Raw genomic sequence first — 15906 nt, 5'->3', positions numbered from 1 at the left:
TAAAGACCTAAGCATTGTTTCCTCTAACCAACCTGGCAGACCAAGCAAGCAAACTACACAAACAACATCCTTCTGCTTACTCAACTCTTTTCACTGTCCTCTTAGAAACAAAAGCTGTACACAGAAACTCAGTCATTCGACTCAATTTAAGGGTAAAGGTTGTCATTTTTCAATCTACTATTTTCCTTTTTTCTTTTTTTACATTTTATTATTTTTAAATTACAGTTTACATTCAATATTATTTTGTATTAGTTTCAGGTGCACAGCATAGTGGTTAGACAAATGTATACTTTTAACAAAGTGTATATCCCCGATATTTCCAGTACCCACTTGGCACCACACACAATTATTACAATATTACTGACTGTATTTCCTATGCTGTACCCATGACCATTTTGTAAGTACCAATCTGTACTTCTCAATCTCTTCACCTTTTTCATCCAGTTCCCCAAGCTCTCTCTCTTCTAGCAACCATCAGCCTGTTTTCTGTATCTGTGAGTCTGTTTCAGTTTTGTTTGTGTTGTTGATGAGATTCCACATATAAGTGAAATTCTATGGTATTTTTCTTTCTCTGATTTATTTCACTTAGCATCATATCTTTTAGGTCCATCCCTGCTGTCACAAATGGTAAGATTTTATTCTCTTTTATGGCCATTTATTATTCAGTCAGAAAAAAAGATATTCTTATCTTTTTTCCTTCTTCTTCTTAAAGAAGACCCTTCAACATTTCTTGTGACACTGATTTGGTGATGATGAACTCCTTTAGCTTTTTCTTGTCTGGGAAGCATTTTATCTGCCTTTCCATTCAATGACAACTTTGCTGGGTAGAGTAGTCTTGATTGTAGGCCCTTGCTTTTCATCATTTTGAATCTTTCATGCCAGTCCCTTCTCGCCTGCAAAGTTTCTGTTGAAAAATCAGCTGACAGTCTTATTCAACCTTGTTATTTCTTCTTCTCGGCAACTTATATCTGAGTTTTTTTCTTTAAAGGGCTTGATAATTTCTGATAGTATTTATCCTAACATGTTGGCATACTAACAGTAAGTCCCCAGATCAGCTCACTTAATCACGGATTTCTAACAGAGAATGAGAAGAGATTTAGCTCCTGCCAAGCCTCTCAGTAACCATCTCAACATTTCCAAATGGCTCTTATTTGGATTTTATTAGTCAAGTTTAAAAAAAATTCATGCTCTGGCTGGTGTGGCTCAGTGGATTGAGTGCCAGCCTGTGAACCAAAGGGTCGTGGATTTGATTACCAGTCAGGGCACATGCCTGGGTTGCAGGCCAGGTCCCCAGTAGGGGTTGTGCAAGGGGCAGGCAGATATTGATGTTTCTCTCTCTTTCTCCTTCCCTTCTCCTCTCTAAAAATAAATTAAATATTTTTAAAAATTCACTTTTAATAATATCATGCATATCCTAAAACTCTCTACCACAAAAAAATAAGAATACACAAACACAACAATGGCAGATGATTTCTCTGCTCTCACATGTCTAAAATTAAACTGCAATAAATAAATTAATTAATTTTTATGAAGTCCTTATACCTCATCCCTAAAAGAATATACCATATGGTTTACACATTTCACCACACACACAGAAGAATCTATCTGATGAACACTTTTCCAAATCCAGCAGTTAAGACATTTAACCATCCAGAGCACTTGAAATTACAGATATCAAAAATGTAACCACATGGAATTTTTACTTTTTCTAAATATGATTTCTGGGAAACAATCAACTCCAACTATACTTTTAGTGGGGATCTTCCTACTCAGCTGCCCCAGAACTGTACTCAGCTGTCAGCAATGCCCTTGCCTCCTCCTGCAGACACAGCATATGTCCTCCATGTTCTTTTCTCAAAGGGAAAGTTGCAAACAGTGTTTTTCTCCTTGTCGTTATTCATCCTTTGGGAGAAGTTATTCCTAACCCATGAATTTCCCATGTACCATCAATTTCCCACAGTTTTGCAGCAGTGATCACTGGGATCCTTGCCTTTGGCAAAGAAATCTCCTGCCATATTCTCAGGCTTAGGAGTAAGCAATAGAATATGTTTACCAGAATGTGCATTATTTTTGACACAGATTCATAGAATCGTTGGGATTTCCCAATGATGAAAGTCAATATATCGTTTTGCCAGAAAGCATTAAAATAGCAACCTTTCGAAGTCTTGCCTTATATCAGAGTTTTTAAACTTTATCAAGAGGACAGGTACCACCCTGGCTGGCGTAGCTCAGTGGATTGAGCGCGGACTGGGAACCAAAGTGTCCCAGGTTCGATTCCCAGCCAGGGTACATTCCTGGGTTGCAGGCAATAACCCCCAGCAACCGCACATTGATTTCTCTCTCTCTCTCTCTCTCTCTCTCTCCCTCACTCTCCCTCCCTCTCTCTCTCCCCTCCCCTCCCTCCCTTCCCTCTCTAAAAATAAATAAATAAAAATCTTAAAAAAAAAAAAAAAAAAAAAAAAGGGGACAGGTACCCAGAAAATAGGATGTAGTAACCCTTAAGTGAAACTGTATGGGGAAAAGAGAGATAATGCTCCTTTTACTAACATAGATAGCTGTGTCTGTGGGTTCTGTATCTGTAGATTCAACCAATTGTGGACCTATAATATCCTTTCAATGTTACATTGTTGCTGACATGAACTATGTAGTTAGGTCTAAAATAGCTGCTGTATACTAAACATGTACAGACTTGTTTTTGGTCATCATTCCCTAAATAATACAGTATAACAACTATTCACATAGCATTCACATTGTACTGCATTATAATCTAGAGATGATTTAAAGTAGGTGGGAAGATATGCCCAGATTATATGTAAATCTTACGCCATTTTACATAAAGGAATTGAGCGTCCCCAGATTTTGGCATCGGCAGGGGTGTCGGACATCCTGTAACCAATCCCCCAAGGATGCTGAGGGATGGCTGTGCTCTGACATCATAGACAATGGAGATGGAAAGGATCACAACATTCCTCATCACGATAATTTCCTAAAGCACTTCTTTAAAACTAGACTTCTCTGGGAAAACCAACCAGTCACTTTAAAAGGAAGTGGATTTTGAAGGACAAGAGAAGTTTGCTTTAGATGATAGAATGTGGAGCTGAAAGTGGAACAAGGCATCTCACAGCTGTAGGAAAGAAAGCAGTCAGAGAAGTAATACTGTGTCGACCACAAACGAGCACAGTGGGATAACTCGAAGCACATGCTCACTGTCCCACAGCACAATGCAACGCTCCGTGCGCTTTAATTACCGGTGCCCTGACCACACACGTGACAGCACAGGCGGCCCAGACGCAGGGGTTCTCTGGAAATGAGAACTGCGTTCCAGGCTGATGGGCACCAATTTCTCCTGCTCTGAAAGCAGAGTCCAGGGCACGAAAGAGCTGGGGCTGTGGCCTCTCTTGCTCAGAGTTACTTTTGACCGGCCTAAAATGAACACAGAATGGACTTGTCTTAGAGAAGTTCCTGCAGTCTCGGGACATGAGGAGCTGACTGAAAGAATAATAGCAACAAAGGCCCATCTTTCCTTGATTTTAAAATCCAAATGCTTTAAAAAGTAAAAGTATTTTTATAATTCATTTTGCAGCAAACTCTGGTCTGACCTAAACCAGAGAGCATTTTTAAACTCTTTATACATTTTGATGGTAAAAACCTCATCTGAACAGATGTGAGAATATTTACAGTCTTTATTTTTTTCCACAGAGTGTAACTGTTCATTTGTTTCATTGCAGAAATATTAACATGTAATTAGAGTGATATATCAGACTACTGGGATGTTATAAAATATACAATAAATGAAAAATGTGTTACCTTTCTAAAATCTAAAAAATTCTGAATTGTAACACACATCTGTTACCAAGGGTTTTGGACAAGGGATTACAGGCCTGATACTGTTATTAATATATTTATGGCTGAGTATGTTAAACCATCAGTCAGAATGAGACACTGTTCTGCTAAATCCTCTCCACTGGCTTCCTGTGTCACTCAGAATAAAAGCTAAACTCTTTCCAACTGCCAACCATATAGCTATTTAAAGACCACAACATTGACATCATCCAGTAATTTGTCAGAAATGCAAAATTTCGGGACCCAACTTCCACCTATGAATCAGAACCTGCACTTTCACAAGGTTCCCAGGTGCTGTGCATGTACCTGACTTTTCAGAAGCACTGACCTACAAGGCCTAGATCATTGCCTACTTCTCTCCCACTCACCCACTCTTCTCCAGTCTCTTTGGCTTCCTCGTCATTCATCAAATATACAAGAAACACTTCCACCTACCTGCTCCCTCAGACTAGAGGATTCTTCCCCCAAGTATCTCTGTGACTTGCTCCCTCACCTCCTTCAGTTCTATACTCAAAAGTCGCCCTCTCCAAACTGACAGTTGCCAGATGGGTGGTTGCCAGATGGGTGGGGGGTTGGGGAGATGGGTGAAAAAGGTGAAGGGATTAAGAAGTACAAACTGGTTATGACACAGTCATGGAGATGTAAAGCAGAGCAAAGGGAACACGGTCAGTAATATTGTAATAACTCTGTATGGTGTCAGATGGGTACTGGATTTATCTGAGGAATCATTTCATACATTACATAAATGTCTAACCCCTGTCCTGTACACCTAAAACTCATATAATACCGAATGCCAAATGTAATTGAAAAATTAAGAAATTAAATTTAAAATTCACTTTTTCAGTGAGCCCTTCCCTGGCAATTCATATTCCTTCTGCTCCCAAAATACTAACATTTTACCAACACATGTTGTTTTTTTTCCTCTTCCCACTAGAACATAAACTTCATGAGGGCAGGAACTCTGTTGTCTGTTTTCCTTAATGCCCAGAACGGCAATTCTCAGTGTGGCTGGTGGGTCACTGAGATTCTTTCTGGGGATCTACAAGGTCAAAACAATTTTCATAATTATTCTACGAGGCCATCTGCCTTTTCTGCTTCACTGACATCTGCACTGGTCGTGCAGAAGCTGTGGTGGGTAAAACCGCCGGTGCTTCGGCACAAAATGATGCAGTGGCACCACACTGTTGGGCAGTCACTGTATTCCTCACAACCACACACTCAGAGTTTAGAGAAAGAACTCCATTTCACTTAGGGATGTCCTTGATGAAGCAGTCTTAGAAGTATCTGCTTCATTACATGTCCTTTTACCATTCCATGTGACAAACAGGAAGTGTGTTAGACATATCTGCCGCATCCTGCAGTCTCTGTTTGTCTTGAGGGAAAGCGGGAGTGAGACTCAGCTGTCAGCTGGACTGGCTGCAACTTTTGTAAACACTGTTGCACTGCGAAGAATGACTGGCAAACCATGATTATTCAGACGTGGGTATTTGGTAGGTATTTGCTTGAAAATAAACCAAGTGAGCTTGTCATGTCAGAGAAAATAAGTGACAGTATTTACTGCCAGTCACAAAATTCAAGTTTTCAAGTGAAAATTAGAATTTGGGGAAACTTATATGCACCACCATGAACTTGACAGCTTGTTAATATTTAAAGATGTTTCCAATGAGATTGATAGTGACATTAAAGAATGTGATGTTAATATACTGTATAATGAAATGTGTTAACATTTGAGAGAGTTGCATAATTCAATAAAATAATATATTTGAAACGACAAATGCATGGTCATATGAAATCATGTATGGGTAGAAGATTCGGTCAAAGTACAAGACGGACCAATGGATTTTAATGAAACAGTACCAAACGTTCACCGATGTGGCTTGAGAATCTACGTAGCAACTGACTTTGAGAAACTGGCACTCATCAAGTTTTAGTGTGGTATCCAAGAATATCCACAACTCTTTGAAAAGACTATTAAAATACTTCTCTTTTCCAACCACACATCTGTATGTAGGCCAGATTTTCTTCGTATACTCCAATCAGAGTAATTCATTACAACAGATGATTGAACACAGGCATTTTCTTCTTTTAAGCTAGACATTAAAGAATTTGTAAAAATATTTCTTAAAAATACCACTCTTCTCACTACTTTAAAAATATAGTTATTTTCATAAAATATTTATTTATGCTAACATGTAATGGATTTCTTATTATTTTGAATCAAGTGATAATTTTTTTAATTTCCGAATTTTAATTTTAAATACAAAAAACAGCAATATATCTTAACCCACATAAACACATGCTGCTTAGGTTCCCAATGTTTAAGAGTGTAAAAAGGTTGAGATTACAAACTTGAGAACCACAAGCCTAAAACAGTAACTAGTAGATATAGTATATTCTGTTGCATTGAATACTTAAAATGTGCTGAGCTCTTGTTAAATGCTTTTATATGTGTTTCATTTATGCCTCAAGACACCCTTACAAAGTTGGTATTATTATTATCATCACCATTTTACAAATGAGAAAACTAGCACTTGAAAGAGATCAAGGTAACTCTTTCAAATCTCAAGCAGAAAACCCCATACTTGAGCCAAAATCAAGTGATTCCAAATCTCACGTCCTTAACCACGATGAATAATAAAGGCATTCCGGTGAGAAACAAGACAAACAGAACAAAGCCAGGCAACTACATTTAAAGTACCAAGCAATAAGGAGGAGTCAAAATTTAGGGTGGGACAAAAGTAGGTTTCCAGCTGTGAATATGTGAAACACAAGAGTTTATTCTTGTATTATTATTTATTTACTATATTATTATCCATATGAACAACTGTAAACCTACTTCTGCCCAACCCCATATAAAGCCAAATGAATTGGGGATTGAAGGGAGGCAATCTAGGTAGGTTCATGGGACTGAAGGAAGGCCAGGATAGCTTCTCAGATGCAGAATGCAGATGTTTGAGGCTATAACTCCAGTGTAGCAAACAAGAGTACAACTGTCACTAGGCTGAAAAATGGACACTAAAAACCCTGAGATGTCTATTTTGCTTCAGGACCCAAGGAGAGCAGAAACAAGCTGATCCTTACAGTCAGGTTCACTCAGGATGCTATCCAAGTCTTCTTGCTACTGTTGGTTTCCCTGCAGCTCAAACTTGAGTATAAACTCTTTAATGAAATGTTTAGGATGTTTTCTGGTTCCCATGTCCAAAGAGAATTTCCACTTCACTAAATCTATAAACTCCTGAGAGGATCATCCTGATGGAATTAGTAACAAGGGAACTTACTGTGTGCATTTTATGAAGGAGTCCTATAAGGTCAAGGACAGCAATCCCTTCGAAAACTCAAATTTTCCTAAGCTTAAAAATTCCTGCTAGGATATGCAGGTATACTTCCTACAGTCTTGAGATATTCCATGTCCTCTAATACGTAAACCATGAATCCCTTTTGTCAGGGATGACTACCAAATAAGGGATCTAGGATCAGGAAGAAAAAAAGCAGGAGAAGTGGGTGGCAGAGTAGTAGTCTTAGTTCAAGGCAGCATTCAGACAAACAATGAAAGTTAGAGCAAAGAAAGTAAATGAAAACTTGGAACTGTTCTCACTCCATAGGAGGGAGGGAGGCCACAAAGGCCAAGTTAATGTTCACCTATGTGTAACGTGTTTGGTGTTGAGATGGTGAGACTCAACCCTATCAGAGAGAAGGTTTGAAAAATTCTGACTTAGCTATATATGTACAGAAGACCAGAAGTTGAAAAACATAACCTCTTACTATGCATAATGTCTGCAGCAGTGGGAAAAATAAATTTGTAAACATATTCTCAAAATTTTGGATGGAAGAGATCCTGAATAGTTCCTGGTGTACAAAGGACTACAATAACTGGTATTTTCTTTCTGTAGTCTTCTATTTTTATTTAATGTCAGTGACTATAAAAAAAAACTATGAGGGCCTTTACAGATTCATTAGTGATCCAGAATTACCCTAACAGTATTTTTGCCTTGAAACCCTTTTGTTCCTCAACCACAAACTCTTCTACATGGAGTCATCCAAGTGAGAGTCAGAGGTCAGGAAGAGAATGCTGGACAATGATTGTGCGCACTGGTGTTTCCAGAGCTGAGTGGGCTGCTGTCCAATCACCATGCCGCCTTCCTCCACAGCCCAGGCTTTAACATATGGCGTACACAGAACTGGAGTGACTCAACATTTTGCTAGATCATAAAACAGAAAATGTGCACATGAAACCCAGTCACTAGTGTTTCAGACTGCACAGAGCACTGCGATCTGCTTGTAGGGCAGCAAGGGACCGACTCAGATTGCTCAAAGCCTGGTCGCAAAACAAAATTTCCTCAGAAAGGGCAGAAATCTGGAATAGAAGGTGACAATATATCCATCAGGGTCAGAAAAATGAAAGGCTGAAGCAATGTTCTGGGAACCTCTATGAACATATCAAACAAGCAAAAGAACAAAGATGCCTGAGCGCTTCACCCCGGGGTACTTAGGAAGAAGAGGGGCTACACACTGACTGCCAGGCTGCTGTGGATTTCAGTGCGGACCATGAGCACTTGCCTCGCTCTGTGCTACTAGCTTTCATGTGAAGGGAAACGGTTACAATTGTGGGGTGTGGGGGCTTGCAAACCTGACTCTACTAGAGCTTACTAATTGTGAGTCTGACCTCGGGAAGTCAATTGGACAAATGGATATTAGCTGACATTACTATTAGCAAAAAATGTTTTTTAACTTGATTCTTGAAATACCTGATATTAAGTAAATTTCTATGGGAAGAAATGCAGGTATCACTGGTAAGATTTTCACAGACAGTAATCAGAACATGTGAGATGCCATAACCTAGGTCATTACAGAGGAACATCCCTGTTTGTCTTTCTGCAGTGAGCATTCCTAAGCTACCGAGCATTTCTACAGCATGAATGGCAAACAGTTTAACAAGAAGTATTGTTGGATGTGGAGCTAATGTTGTTCGATTTTATTCCAGCCAACATTAATCTGTTATGATTCCAGCTCCCATGCACATGACAATGATATGTATGACATATACGTGACAATATACATGTGAGTATAGATGACAATTATTCAAAATATACATAAAAGATAAAATATACTTATATTAAATAAAATATAAAATCAAGCATGGGGCACGGTCGAAAAACTTGCTGGTTAAAGCTTCATGAAGAAATGTATGTTGAATTTACAGGCACAAGGGAACACTTATACAAACATGGCTAGAACGCAATCTAGTCCTACCAGCTCTAATGCAAAGTGAGGACTACCACGTAAACAGAATGCCTAGAAGTTTAAGTTACAGTAGCCCCCCTTTATCCATGGGGGAGATATTTCAAGACCCCCCAGTGAATGCCTGAAACTGGGGACAGTACTGAAACCTAACATACACTATGCTTTTTCCTATATATACATATCTATGAGTAAGCTTAATTTATAAATTAGGCACAGTAAGAGATAAACACAATCATTAATTGTGAAATAGAACAATTATAACAATATACTGTAATACAAGTTATGTGGATGTGGCATTATTAAGTAAAGTAAGGGCTACTTGAACACAAGCACTGTGACACGGTGACAGTCAGTCTGAAGACTGACACTGCCACAAAGTGACCGACAACGGGGAGCAGGCACGGGGTGGAGATGCTGGAGGGAGAGATGACCCAGGTCCCAGGTGGGAAGGAGCAGGACAACACAAAATTCCGTCAGGCCGCTCAAAGCAACGTGCAATTTAAAACTTAGGAAGTGCTTACTTCTGAAGTTTTCCATTTAATATTTTGGACCTCAGTGGACTGTGGGTAACAAACCGGGGAAAGAGGGGATACTCTACCACACTTTAAAGAATTCTCTGAAAAGTCCTTAGTTAACAGATAGCACTTCTATTTTCCCCCAGTTCCATGTAAGGACGCAGAAAGGATACTGTGCCAGTGCCCAACATATCTCACACATGAATGGCATGTCCACTGGGTTTACCAAAATGAAAAGGCAGATAACATGTGTTTTTAAATGTCTAAGTCTTCTTTTGTTTAACTCCAGACTTAACGCAGCTTTCTAATAGCAACGTCATTTGTTATTCAAAAAGCACTGAGTGATTTATGTGAAGCAGCTGTGAACAAGCTTCTGCTGAAAACACGGCTGCGTGCGTTGCTGTGCTGACATTGTTGGAATGCCCAAGGACGCTGGGAAGCAAGGATGGGAAAACAAAAGGTCACTGGAAAGAAAGTGAAACAAGACTTATCTGACTCAACCGACATTAAGCACAGAGAAAAGACAGCAATTTCTGTGTAACCTTATCAGCCTACAAGAGAATTATTGAAAATTCTTACATTATCACAATGAAAATAAATGATATTTACAGTTCACAAATGGCAATTAGATCAAATTCAGTTTTCTCATAAACTTAAATATTTGTTATACCCTTGAAAGTCAATGCATAAATGCTAGTAGTAAATGTTTTCTCAGGAACAATAAAATGCTCAAAAATAAAGGTAAAGTAATATAATTTAGTAGAATTGGGTTCCACTAAAGACTCTAGTATAGAAAAGCATTTCATCACTACTAAAAAGAAAAAAGGCTGTTAAAAAAAAAAGCATAGGCAAAATTAATCTCTGGAATTAGATGTCAGGATAGCGATAAACTTCAGGGAGGCAGGAAAAGTTAGAGGTTAGGAGGGGTTCTGAAGAAGGCTCTCCAAGACACTGGTGATGTTCTATTTCTGGACCTGAGCATTAGCTACCCAAATGTGTTCATCTGGCGATAATTCATCAATCTTACAAATTCTGTATTTTATTACGTATTTGTGTATTATACTCAAATAGGCTTACACACTATGTTTTTTTTTTCTGTGTATATGTTACACTTTAAAACGGAAAGGAAGTCCTCAGGAAATCAATAAATATGGCTCCTTACAGTTCCGCTGTTCTTAGTATAATGTCAGTAGTTTCACTGATCCAGTGTAGGAAGGTGCAATGACTACCTCAAATAGCGCTTGTTGGGGGCCAAAAAATCGCAGGGAGGTCCCACACACAAATTTATCATGCCACAGTTAAAAGTTAAAACAAGAACTTAGTAAAATTAATCTATGCCTACAATCAAGCTTTAGAATTCACACATTCAGAAAAAAAGTCAATCAGCTGACCAACAGAAAAGATCCTTTCCTTGACCACTACATACACATCTACATTTTCTAAAGATGCGAAGGAAAAGACCCACAAGGAACGCTTCATTTTTAGAAGTTTTTTAGAATTTGATTCTAGAAAAAAACTAAAAGCGGGCCCACTTGAAACCATAATCTTCACTCACCAATGGAAAAACAATCAAAGCCCTTAAAAAACAAAACCCTCAGCTCTCAGGATTCCAAGGCACCAGTGGATGAAGCAGGGCTGAGCACCGTGCGTCCGCCCCCTGCATCCGCCCCATGTTACACTGGTCTGACTGGGGTTTCTGCAGGAGTTCCTCAGCTCAGAAACTAATCTAGCTTAAATTCAATGCTTACATAAATTTAATGAAAATCATTAAACTTTAAAGAGATTGTTTTATAAGCCTTTTAAAAGGAAATGCTGTGCAAAACGGTATGATGAAAACGATGACAACCTGAAACTGAACACCACACCCTTGACCCAGGAGAGGACAAGCTAACAAAGGAACAGTCCCACTGTGCAGCCTACCCACGGGACACACTTGCTATGCAAGCGCAGCAGCACGTCCACGCTGTAACTGTTTCAAAAAAGAAAACATTCCTGATTCTGTCTTCATATGTAATAGATTATTTCTTCACAGCCCTCATAAGGATGGTGAAAATAATGACTATTTTCACAACCATCTAAAATATTTGGTTGTAAGATTCAATTTACATTTTTTAAGTCTGACTTTGTTCTCAACAAAGTTCCTTTTACCCTTCTCATGCAATTACATGCCTTTGAATCTATTGTTTGACCACTTTTATGACGAGGCTGAGAAAAATCCAAGCTATAGAATGCTACAGATCTACACTTAATTCGCTCTAAATTTTACTGGACATGCTTTCCTGTTTCAGTCTTTTATGAATACAGCTCTTTTCATTGAAATTGTGAGCAGGACTTCACAAAACAACAAACAAATATAAAACTTCCCTTACCAACCTCAACATAATTTCCACAGAACCCCCTTCGCAAACAACGCTAGTGTAAATAGTGACCATGTAAAACAGCATTAATTAGACACTAAATATGCAGGGGCAAACGGGAAGCCTACTGCAATCATATTACGACTGGGTAAATTCCTGCTGCCCTTCATTACTGTCTCACTTATTAAATCTCACTCATAATTAGAAATTATGTTTTTAAATAGAAAACAGAACCATTCCTTTAGAACAATAACTAATGGTGAGGTCCTCTTAAATGTCAGTATTTTAAGATGTACAGAAACTATGCATATAGACATGTTCATAGATCACAGAGGCAGTCCTTAGTATTATATTGACCCATGTTTTCAAAATCTTAAAATCTTCAGTAAAGACTCTTAGCTCCTATACTAGAAATGAGTACTTTTCAAAAATGCTAAATTGAAGCTAATCAATTTTAACAATTCAAGCTCTTTGGAAATCTAAACTTTAACATTTAAATACCTAAAATGTAAGTGTTCCTTCTCAATTGTTACCAAATTTCCTTAAGCTAAGGAAAAACAGAGGAAACAGGTTAGCAAGCGCCACCTTGTGGATTTCCTAGAAAATGTTTTTACTCTGTTCAGTTCCAGAGATAAATCATTATATCCAATACCCTATTCTCGATACTCAAAATGGTATTTTAATTTAAATGAAAGTATTCACTAAAGGTTAACTTTCCAGGGTCCAAATAGCAATATCTGTAATTAACTGCATTTGTGGATATGAGGTAAGATCCTTCTCCTAGAATCCGCACCATGTGTTCTGGCCGTGTCAGCCTTGGTCTTTCCTGTAAGGAAATCGCCAGGGAGCTTCAGGGGACTCAGGTGCCTCTGCCTTGGAAGAGTCCGGGATGACCAGGCAGGGCAGCAGGGTAAACCAGAGCAGTTCTGCATGGGGTGCAGAGGCCATGGCGTCTGGCAGTAACTGGCTGTCTGGAGTGAATGTCACGCTGGTGAAGGCCTGCAGGAGCCTGGACTTAAAAGAGCAGGTTGATATTCAACTTCAGGATATCAATTCAGGGTTCAGGATATCAAGTACAAACCTCAGCTCCTTGTGGAGGATGATGCAAGACTGCTACAGCTGGAAACCCAGGGAAATCTGAACTGCTACAACTGTTTATATAGGATGAAGGCTGTGATGCCATCCGTGCCTCTGGGATCCCACTTCATGCTGAACACCAGCATCTCCACTCCTTAATGAGCAAAAATTTTCACTTCTCCTGCTAGAACTTGGAAACACTAGTACTCCTTTCGAGGGTGTGTGCAAGGCCCGCACTGATAACCTGCTGGGTGGCTATGAGACAGCCACTATGGGACAGGGGTCTTTGGCCAGAGAGAATGCCTGCACTACCAAGAGGCTCTGAGCGAGCTGGCCACAGTGGTCAAAGCACAAAGTGGGGGCTGTCCGTGACATCAGCCAGCAACCAAAGCCCTAACCCCATCTCCTGAGGTTTCCTCAACAACCATCCAGGTGACATACCTCCCCCTCCAGTCAGAAGAGCAGACATGCCAAGCACTTCCTTGAGCTGAAGAGCTTCAAGGACAACTATAATACAGAGAGAGGACTGTGTGATGGTGCAGAAAGGTTCTTGCTGTTGTAGGAGTCGGAGAGACTGCATTGTGCTTCCCAGGTGCCCATCAGGTCCTGGCTGGAACACCTGAAGCTCAGGGCGTGTCCAGAGTTCTCAGAGCTCAAGCCTAGAGGATCGTCCTCCAAACCTTTCTTACAGCCAGTTTCAAAACATCACTCAAGACTTCAATGTCCCTTGGTAGCCTGTTTTTTGGAGTTGTATTCAGATGTTTTTCTTATTGTTCCTGCTAAGCTTCCTTAGAAAACCCTCACTTGGCTTTGATCATAGTTCTTCTGCCCTTGTCCAGACCATAAACAACCCCAAGGGTGAGAGAACTGGGGTGACAAGAATGGCCACACCAATGCACAGGTCTGACTTTACAAATTAATAAAATGAGCAATTGAACAATTTTTTAAATCTTTCTCCTAAAGCACTTGAAGTATTTATAGCCAAACCATGACATTTGATCTTTACAACATTCTCAGGAGTTAGGCTAAGGAGATATATTATGCAATAATGAAGCTTGATAATCTTATATACCAAAGGAATTAAAAAGGCATTCCTCAGTGGAGAAGTTAGAATGATTCTCCTAATTTTGTAATGTAGCAAAGTCATAGAATATTACCTTGCAAAATAGAGGCCTTTGTTGTTTATAAAAACTAAATCAAACTCTAAAATTCAGTGGAACTAATAATGAGATACATCCATAGATCTGGGGGTGTGTGTGTGTGTGTGTCTCTCATCAGCAAAGGTTTACAAATTTAGTTAGGAGTTAGGGTACATAGTATATGAAGATAAAAACAACAACAAAAAAAGACTTCAGAAATAGTATAATTTTTCCTGTGACATTAAAGAAAAAAATATAATATTCTAAATTTATATAATAGCCTGGAGTTGTCTCGCCTGCCAGCCAAAAGGTCTATTTTTTTTGGCCCACACAGTGCTTTTTAAAGGCCCAAAATAATTACTGATATTTAAAATTAGGAAATTCCTCAACACTCCCCATTGTCTATGTTACTTATCTGCCCACTGTAGGCATCCGAGTTTGGCCCCTTCGTTTACAGCTTTTCTTTCTAACTTCCCTAATTTTTTCTTCAGGGTTCTTTCTCCTGGTAATCTTTGGGTGGGGTGGGGGTGGGAGGCCCTAACAGCAACCAAACTCATTTCTTATAATGCTAGGGAGTATGTTAACTGCTTGAGGATACTTCCCCAATTTTCTCCTTAAAAGATGCTTAATTCTGATTCTACTAAACGTTGATGCTGCGGCAATGTCTCTGCTGGAGGTTTACAGAAAACCAAGCCCATCACTGGATGGAAGAACGAAGATTTGTGTTACATAGGGTTTGACATTCACGTTACGAAAGGAGAAAAAAACTGAATACTTCGGGGGAGATAAGACAGAACATTACTGTGGCAAGTCTTAGTTGGTTTAAGATCTCACAGCATTTTAAATTTCTATACCAAAAAAAGAAAAAAACATAAATTTCTATAACCTCTCACATCTGTTTTAATAAAATTAGCCTAAAGCATACTATTTTGCTAGTGTCCCTAATAATTTTTTTATTAGTTTTCAAAGTGACTGTTTACAATATAACTACTATATTATATTTAGTTGCCTGGTGACAATACAACAGACAGTATTTCTATAGCAGCTTTCTTAGGGAATCTTTTTATAATAAGGCACTGGAAAATAAAATATGAAGCTGATTGAACTTCATCTGTGGTTTGAATTCTTTAAAAAAAAGTATGTAAAGTGATAATAAACACTGTGTTAAATGCACCAGTTCATCCAAGTTTTCAGCATTGGCAATATATTTTCATAATTAAGAAAAAGTTTCAGATAGATATAATTTAAAGAAAATAGATTTGAAATATAGAACGTAAGAGTTTAAAATGGCAGGCTTCATTCATTCCAGTTTACAATACCAATTCTAAGTGTTCCTAAAAATCATAAGTTTGAAAAACTGCTTCTTGATATTTTTAAAGCTGCTGCATTTTTCCCAGTAAATAAATTTAGATAAAATTCACCTACTATAAATTCTTGCTCTCTAACTCTAGGGATTATTAGTTAAATGCATTTTAATTATATTTCCATAAAGCTTCTGTTTAAGTTTTAACATAAAAGGCAAATATGTCAACTTTCAAAAACTGTACCTTGCCATCTAGTAGTGGCAGCTAAAAATACATATAAGCAACATATTAGAATTGCACATTTATTTTAAATGTAAACTTACCAATGAAGAAAACTACCTTAGGACAGATTTTATTTTTTGCAAATTATCTAATATTGATACACTTAACATACACTCATTTTCCTTCTTCCCTGGTAACAGAAAATAGC

General features: G+C 38.5%; 1 protein-coding gene, 1 long non-coding RNA gene and 1 pseudogene across 2 annotated transcripts in view; 2 read left to right on the top strand and 1 right to left on the bottom strand.

Moving 5' to 3' along the window:
• CHN1 (chimerin 1) overlaps positions 1-15906 on the bottom strand; it is a 158341-nt gene that overhangs the window by 130049 nt on the left and 12386 nt on the right. The gene's annotated exons all lie outside the window — the stretch shown is intronic.
• LOC118500074 lies at positions 1401-3043 on the top strand. Its single transcript, XR_004902604.1, has 2 exons — positions 1401-2206; positions 2471-3043. It is a non-coding gene; the product is annotated as an uncharacterized LOC118500074 (long non-coding RNA).
• LOC114494016 lies at positions 12294-14059 on the top strand (annotated as a pseudogene).

The sequence above is a fragment of the Phyllostomus discolor genome, chromosome 4 (assembly GCF_004126475.2).
Source record: "Phyllostomus discolor isolate MPI-MPIP mPhyDis1 chromosome 4, mPhyDis1.pri.v3, whole genome shotgun sequence".
Classification (NCBI taxonomy): domain Eukaryota; kingdom Metazoa; phylum Chordata; class Mammalia; order Chiroptera; family Phyllostomidae; genus Phyllostomus; species Phyllostomus discolor.
The sequence above is the reverse complement of the archived record's forward strand: the minus strand, read 5'-3'. Positions and strand labels throughout refer to the sequence as shown.